General features: G+C 40.9%; 1 non-coding gene across 1 annotated transcript; it reads right to left on the bottom strand.

The window, feature by feature from the left end:
- Window positions 1-417: 417 nt before the first annotated feature.
- Window positions 418-525, bottom strand: LOC148580461 (small nucleolar RNA R71). The gene has a single exon (XR_015896643.1). It is a non-coding gene; the product is annotated as a small nucleolar RNA R71 (small nucleolar RNA).
- Window positions 526-8,664: the final 8,139 nt, after the last annotated feature.

Genomic DNA, 8,664 nt, shown 5'->3' on the forward strand with positions numbered 1-8,664 from the left:
ATTTTCGAACAAGAAGAGGAGATGGCAGCCGAAAATAATAATAATGCAAGGAGGATGCTTGGTGACTTCACTGCACCTAACTCCAATTTACATGGAAGAAGCATCTCCATCCCTACCATTGGAGAAAATAATTTTGAGCTGAAACCTCAGCTAGTTTCTCTAATGCAACAAAACTGCAAGTTTCATGGACTTCCATCTGAAGATCCCTTTCAGTTCTTAACTGAATTCTTGCAGATATGTGATACTGTTAAGAATAATAGAGTAGATCCTGAAGTCTACAGGCTCATGCTTTTCCCTTTTGCTGTAAGAGACAGAGCTAGAGTGTGGTTGGACTCTCAACCCAAAGATAGCCTGAACTCTTGGGATAAGTTGGTCACGGCTTTCTTAGCCAAGTTCTTTCCTCCTCAAAAGCTGAGCAAGCTTAGAGTGGATGTTCAAACCTTCAGACAGAAAGAAGGTGAATCCCTCTATGAAGCTTGGGAGAGATACAAGCAACTGACCAAAAAGTGTCCCTCTGACATGCTTTCAGAATGGACTATCCTGGATATATTCTATGATGGTTTATTTGAGCTATCAAAGATGTCATTGGACACTTCTACAGGCGGATCCATTCACCTAAAGAAAACGCCTGCAGAAGCTCAGGAACTCATTGACATGGTTGCTAATAACCAATTCATGTACACTTCTGAGAGGAATCCTGTGAGTAATGGGACGCCTATGAAGAAGGGAGTTCTTGAAATTGATACTCTGAATGCCATATTGGCTCAGAATAAAATATTGACTCAGTAAGTCAATATGATTTCTCAGAGTCTGAATGGAATACAAGCTGCATCCAACAGTACTCAAGAGGCATCTTTTGAAGAAGAAGCTTATGATCCTAAGAACCCTGCAATAGCAGAGGTAAATTACATGGGTGAACCATATGGAAACACCTATAATCCATCATGGAGAAATCACCCAAATCTCTCATGGAAGGATCAAAAGCCTCAACAAGGCTTTAATAATAGTGGAAGAAACAGGTTTAGCAATAGCAAGCCTTTTCCATCATCCACTCAGCAACAGACAGGGAACTCTGAACAAAATACCTCTAATTTAGCAAACTTAGTCTCTGATCTATCTAAGGCCACTGTGAGTTTCATGAATGAAACAAGGTCCTCCATTAGAAATTTGGAAGCACAAGTGGGCCAGCTGAGTAAAAGGATCACTGAAATCCCTCCTAGTACTCTCCTAAGCAATACAGAAGAAAATCCAAAAGGAGAGTGCAAGGCCATTGAATTAATTACCATGGCCGAACCTGTAAGAAAAGAGGAGGACGTGAATCCCAAGGAGGAAGACCTCCTGGGACGCCCAGTGATCAATAAGGAGCTTCCCTCTGAGGAACCAAAAGACTCTGAGGCTCATTTAGAGACCATAGAGATTCCATTAAACCTCCTTATGCCATTCATGAGCTCTGATGAGTATTCCTCTTCTGAAGAGAATGAGGATGTTACTGAAGAGCAAGCTACCAAGTACCTTGGTACAATCATGAAGCTGAATGCCAAATTATTTGGTGTTGAGACTTGGGAAGATGAACCTCCCTTATTCACCAATGAACTAAGTGATCTGGATCAACTGACATTGCCTCAGAAAAAACAGGATCCTGGAAAGTTCTTAATACCTTGTACCATAGGCACCATGATCTTTAAAGCTCTGTGTGACCTTGGTTCAGGGATAAACCTCATGCCCCTCTCTGTAATAGAGAAACTGGGAATCTTTGGGGTGCAAGCTGCTAAAATCTCATTAGAGATAGCAGACAATTCAAGAAAACAGGCCTATGGACAAGTAGAGGACGTGTTAGTAAAGGTTGAAGGCCTTTACATCCCTACTGATTTCATAGTCCTAGATACTGGAAAGGATGAGGATGAATCCATCATCCTAGGAAGACCTTTCCTAGCCACAGCAAGAGCTATGATTGATGTGGACAGAGGAGAATTGATCCTTCAAATAAATGAGGACAACCTTGTGTTTGCAACTCAATGATCTCTCTCTGCATCCATGGAGAGGAAGCATAAAAAGCTTCTCTCAAAGCAGAGTCAACCAAATCCCCCACAGTCAAACTCTAAGTTTGGTGTTGGGAGGCCACAACCAAACTCTAAGTTTGGTGTCAAACCCCCATATCCAAACTCTAAGTTTGGTGTTGGAAGGTCTCAACAAAGCTCTGCACATCTGTGAGGCTCCATGAGAGCCCACTGTCAAGCTATTGGCATTAAAGAAGCGCTTGTTGGGAGGCAACCCAATGTTTATTTATCTAATTTTCATTGTTTTTCATGTTTTATTAGGTTCATGATCATGTGGAGTCACGAAAAAAATAGAAAAATTAAAAGCAGAATCAAAAACAGCAGAAAAAAAATCACACCCTGGAGGAAGACCTTACTGGCGTTTAAACGCCAGTAAGAAGCATGCTTTGGGCGTTCAATGCCAGAACAGAGCATGGTTCTGGCGCTGAACGCCAGAAATGCACCCTGGAGAAGAGCTGGCGCTGAACGCCCAGAACAAGCATGGTTCTGGCGTTCAACGCCAGAAATGGGCAACAAATGGGCGTTCAACGCCCAGAACAAGCACCAATCTGGCGCTGAACACCCAGAGTTGTGTGCAAGGGCATTTTGCATGCCTAATTTGGTGCAAGGTTGTAAATCCTTGAACACCTCAGGATCTGTGGACCCCACAGGATCCCCACCTACCTCCACTCACTTCTTCTCACCCCTCTTTCACACAATCCCATAAACACTCTTCCCCAAAACTCTTCACCAATCACCTCAATCTCTCTTCCCTATCACCACTTCACCACTCACATCCATCCACTCTTCCCCATAAACCTACCTCATAAACTCCACCTACCTTCAAAATTCAAAATCAATTTCCCACCCTATATGGCCGAAACTTAACCCCCCTCCCTTCCCTATATATAGCCCTCCATTCTTCCTCATTCTCACACAACACAACCCTCTCTTCTCTTCTTGGCCGAATACACCTCTCCCCCTCTTCTCCATATTTTCTTCTTCTTCTTCTATTATTCTTTCTTCTCTTGCTCGAGGGCGAGCAAAATTCTAAGTTTGGTGTGGTAAAAGCATAAGCTTTTTGTTTTTCCATTACCATTGATGGCACTCAAGACCGGAGAATCCTCTAGAAAAGGGAAAGGGAAGACAAAAGCTTCCACCTCCGAGTCATGGGAGATGGAAAGATTCATCTCCAAAGCTCATCAAGACCACTTCTATGATGATGTGGCCAAGAAGAAGGTGATCCCCGAGGTCCCTTTCAAGCTCAAGAGAAATGAGTATCCGGAGATCCGACATGAAATCCAAAGAAGAGGTTGGGAAGTTCTAACAAACCCCATCCAACAAGTCGGCATCCTAATGGTTCAAGAGTTCTATGCCAATGCATGGATCACTAGGAACCATGATCAAAGTAAGAACCCGAATCCAAAGAATTATGTTACAATGGTTCGGGAGAAATACTTAGATTTTAGTCCGGAGAATGTGAGGTTGGCGTTTAACTTGCCTATGATGCAAGGAGATGAGCGCCCCTACACTAGAAGGGTCAACTTTAATCGAAGGTTGGACCAAGTCCTCATGGACATATGCGTGGAAGGAGCTCAATGGAAGATTGACTCCAAAGGCAAGCCGGTTCAATTAAGAAGACTGGACCTCAAGCCTGTGGCTAGAGGATGGTTGGAGTTCATCCAACGCTCCATCATCCCCACTAGCAACCGATCTGAAGTTACTGTGGATCGGGCCATCATGATCCATAGCATCATGATTGGAGAGGAAGTAGAAGTTCATGAAGTCATCTCCCTTGAACTCTACAAAATAGCCGAAAAGCCCTCTCCTGGGGCAAGGCTAGCTTTTCCTCATCTTGTCTGCCATCTATGTTATTCAGCTGGAGCTTTCATAGAAGGAGACATTCCCATTGAGGAAGAGAAGCCCATCACTAAGAAAAGGATGGAGCAAGCAAGAGAGCCCATTCATGGAGCTCAAGAGGCACAGGAAGCTCATCACCATGAGATCCCGGAAATGCCTCAAATGCATCTTCCTCCACAAAACTATTGGGAGCAAATCAACATCTCCCTAGGAGAATTAAGTTCCAACATGGGACAATTAAGGGTGGAACATCAAGAGCACTCCATCATCCTTCATGAAATAAGAGAAGATCAAAAAGCAATGAGGGAGGAGCAACAAAGACAAGGAAGAGATATAGAAGAGCTCAAGGACATCATTGGTTCCTCAAGAAGAAAACGCCACCATCACTAAGGTGGACTCATTCCTTGTTCTTACATTCTCTGTTTTCGTTTTCTCTATGTTAAAGTGCTTATCTATGTTTGTGTCTTCATTACATGATCATTAGTAGTTAGTAACTTTGTCTTAAAGTTATGAATGTCCTATGAATCCATCACCTCTCTTAAATGAAAAATGTTTTAATTTAAAAGAACAAGAAGTACATGAGTTTCGAATTTATCCTTGAACTTAGTTTAATTATATTGATGTGGTGACAATGCTTCTTATTTTTTGAATGAATGCTTGAACAGTGCATATGTCTTTTGAAGTTGTTGTTTAAGAATGTTAAATATGTTGGCTCTTGAAAGAATGATGACAAGGAGACATGTTATTTGATAATCTGAAAAATCATAAAAATGATTCTTGAAGCAAGAAAAAGCAGCAAAGAACAAAGCTTGCAAAAAAAATAATAGAAAGAAAGAGCAAGCAGAAAAAGCCAAAAGCTCTTAAAACCAAGAGGCAAGAGCAAAAAGCCAATAACCCTTAAAACCAAAAGGCAAGGGTAAATAAAAAGGATCCCAAGGCTTTGAGCATCAGTGGATAGGAGGGCCTAAAGTAATAAAATCCTGGCCTAAGCGGCTAAACCAAGCTGTCCCTAACCATGTGCTTGTGGCGTGAAGGTGCCAAGTGAAAACTTGAGACTGAGCGGTTAAAGTCAAGGTCTAAAGCAAAAAAAGAGTGTGCTTAAGAACCCTGGACACCTCTAATTGGGGACTTTAGCAAAGCTGAGTCACAATCTAAAAAGGTTCACCCAATTATGTGTCTGTGGCATTTATGTATCCAGTGGTAATACTGAAAAACAAAGTGCTTAGGGCCACGGCCAAGACTCATAAAGTAGCTGTGTTCAAGAATCATCATACTGAACTAGGAGAATCAATAACACTATCTGAACTCTGAGTTTCTATAGATGCCAATCATTCTGAACCTCAATGGATAAAGTGAGATGCCAAAACTATTCAAGAGGCAAAAAGCTACAAGTCTCGCTCATCTGATTGGAGCTATGTTTCATTGATAGTTTGGAATTTACAGTATATTCTCTTCTTTTTATCCTATTTGATTTTCAGTTGCTTGGGGACAAGCAACAAGTTAAGTTTGGTGTTGTGATGAGCAGATAATTTATACGCTTTTTGGCATTGTTTTTAGTATGTTTTTAGTATAATCTAGTTACTTTAGGGATGTTTTTATTAGTTTTTATGTTAAATTCACATTTCTAGACTTTACTATGAGTTTGTGTGTTTTTCTGTGATTTCAGGTATTTTCTGGCTGAAATTTAGGGACTTGAGCAAAAATCAGATTCAAAGGTTGAAGAAGGACTGCTGATGCTGTTGGATTCTGACCTCCCTGCACTCAAAGTGGATTTTTTGGCGCTACAGAACTCAAAATGGCGCGCTTCCAATTGCATTGGAAAGTAGACATCCAGGGCTTTCCAGCAATATATAATAATCTATACTTTGTCCAAGTTTAGATGATGAAAAAGGGCGTTGAACGCCAATTCTATGCTGCAGTCTGGAGTTAAACGCCAGAAATACGTCACAAGCCAGAGTTGAACGCCAGAAAAGGATCCAAACCTAGCGTTCAACTCCAAGAATGACCTCTGCACGTGTAACATTCAAGCTCAGCCCAAGCACACACCAAGTGGCCCCAGAAGTGGATTTATGCATCAATTACTTACTTCTGTAAACCCTAGTAGCTAGTTTATTATAAATAGGACTTTTTACTATTGTATTAGACATCCTGGATTGTATTTTTGATCCTGTGATCACGTTTTGGGGGCTGGCCATTCGGCCATGCTTGAACCTTTCACTTATGTATTTTTAACGGTAGAGTTTCTACACTCCATAGATTAAGGTGTGGAGCTCTGCTGTTCCTCAAAGATTAATGCAAAGTACTACTGTTTTTTTATTCAATTCATCTTATTTCGCTTCTAAGATATTCATTTGCACTTCAACCTGAATGTGATGAACGCGACAATCATCATCATTCCCTATGAACGCGTGCCTGACAACCACTTCCGTTCTACCTTAGATTGAATGAGTATCTCTTAGATCTCTTAATCAGAATCTTCGTGGTATAAGCTAGATTGATGGCGGCATTCATGAGAGTTCGGAAAGTCTAAACCTTGTCTGTGGTATTCCAAGTAGGACTCTGGGATTGAATGACTGTGACGAACTTCAAACTCGCGAGTGTTGGACGTAGTGATAGACGCAAAAGGATAGTAAATCCTGTTCCGGTATGATCGAGAACCTCCAGATGATTAGCTATGCAGTGACAGCGCATTGGACCATTTTCACAAAGAGGAATAGGACGCAGCCATTGATCACGGTGATGCCTCCAGACGATTAGCCGTGCTGTAACAGAGCATTTGGGCCATTTTCCAGAGAGGATTAAAAGTAGTCAGTGACAGAGGTGATGTCTTTACATAAAGCCAGTCATGGAAAGGAGTAAGACTGATTGGATGAAGACAGCAGGAAAGCAGAGGTTCAGAGGAACGAAAGCATCTCTATGCGCTTATCTGAAATTCTCACCAATGATTTACATAAGTATTTCTATCCTTCTTTTATTATTTATTTTCGAAAACTCCATAACTATTTTATATCCGCCTGACTGAGATTTACAAGGTGACCATAGCTTGCTTCATACCAACAATCTCCGTGGGATCGACCCTTACTCACGTAAGGTTTATTACTTGAACGACCCAGTGCACTTGCTGGTTAGTTGTATCGAAGTTGTGACAAATTATGAATTGAGAGTAGAGCACCAAGTTTTTGGAGCCATTACCAGGGATCACAATTTCGTGCACCAGCATGCTTCCAGAAGATTATTGAAGCGCTCCCAATATTCAAAGAGAGTCTCGTTGTCATCTTGAACAATAGTGGAAATATCTTTCCTTAGTTTATCAGTAACTTCAGATGGAAAGAATTTCTCCAAAAACTCTTTTCTGAGCGTATTCCAGTTGGATACATTTGCTAGGGGTTGAGTGTAGTACCACTCTCTTGCTTTTCCCTCAAGAGAAAATGGGAAAGCTTTAAGCAGAATTGAAGTTTCATCTGTACCATCTCGCCTGACAGTAGAACAGGCTACCTGATAATCTCGCAGGTGCTTGATAGGCTCTTGAGCAAGTAAGCCATGAAACTTGGGCATCAAATTGAGCAGTGCGGTCTTTATTTCGAAATCTGTAGCCACCGCTGGGTGATGCGCTTGAAACGGTTGCATTGTAAATTAGGGGCTCCTTCCTCCTGGATGGTAACTCTCCTAGGTTCTGCCATGTCTTTTGCATGTGAATCAACCGAATCAGTAGAACGGGAGCTGGTTTCTTCCTTAAGTTAACTTTCAGATCCGCCCTCAGAGCGGACTAACCGACGCCGAGCTCGCCTTATTCGTGAAATAGTCCTTTCAATTTCAGGATCGAATATTAGCAAGCGCGGATCAGGAAGTGAACGCGTCATTTGACGAAAGAAACAGGCAGCTCATAGTAGCAAAATAAAATAAAATGCAAATAAATAAATTCTAATTAATAACTTTAGCACTCTATTGCAACTCCCCGGCAACGGCGCCAAAAATTGATGCGGGCAGAAATTGGTGAATTAAAGATTATTAGAATATATGCGTTGCAAGTATAGTTCTTAACTCGCCAGAAATCCACCGCTCAATTTAGAAAGGTGTCATAGAAAATTGAAATTTAAAATACTGGGAGTATGAATCCCAGGTCGTCTCCCAACGAGTTGCAGGAAAGAGCGCTATTTTATTAATCAGATGTTTTTGAAAAGGTTTGAGTTGAGTAAACAGGAAATTAAATTGATGAAATTGAATAATGTAAATAAAAGCCTTGACTGGGAGTTGATTACATGGAAGCCCTATTCTTGATGGAACATTCTTAAGATTAATTGACAATTGAGAGTTAATTTATTTAGTTATTCTTTACTAAGTGAAGGAAGGGGAAACCAGTTGGAATACTATTCTATTCACAAGTCCCAATCCACTCTGGGGAGGATTGGTGTCAGGAATTAGAGAGCAATCCAACAATAACCCAATTACAATCTTTCTCTTGAACCTTACAACTCAAGGGTTCCTTTCAATCAACTCCCCATCAAGTTAGGGAACTACTCACTCATTGTGAAGGTAAAATTCATAGCATATGAAAAGGAATTGAAGAAAGACATTGTAAATAAAAATTGAAAATAATCAATTAAAAATAAAAGTGATCCTTGTATTAAAAAATCCTAAAAATATTCCAATGGTAAAATTAAACAAAGCAAGGAACATGGAAGAGTAAGCCAAGTAAAGAAAACGAACTAGAATGACGAAGTCTTGATGAGGTAATAACTCTTCTCAATATCCCAATGCAAAAAGCTAG

Source organism: Arachis ipaensis, chromosome B10, assembly GCF_059453495.1.
Source record: "Arachis ipaensis isolate K30076 ecotype BB chromosome B10, ASM5945349v1, whole genome shotgun sequence".
Lineage (NCBI taxonomy): Eukaryota > Viridiplantae > Streptophyta > Magnoliopsida > Fabales > Fabaceae > Arachis > Arachis ipaensis.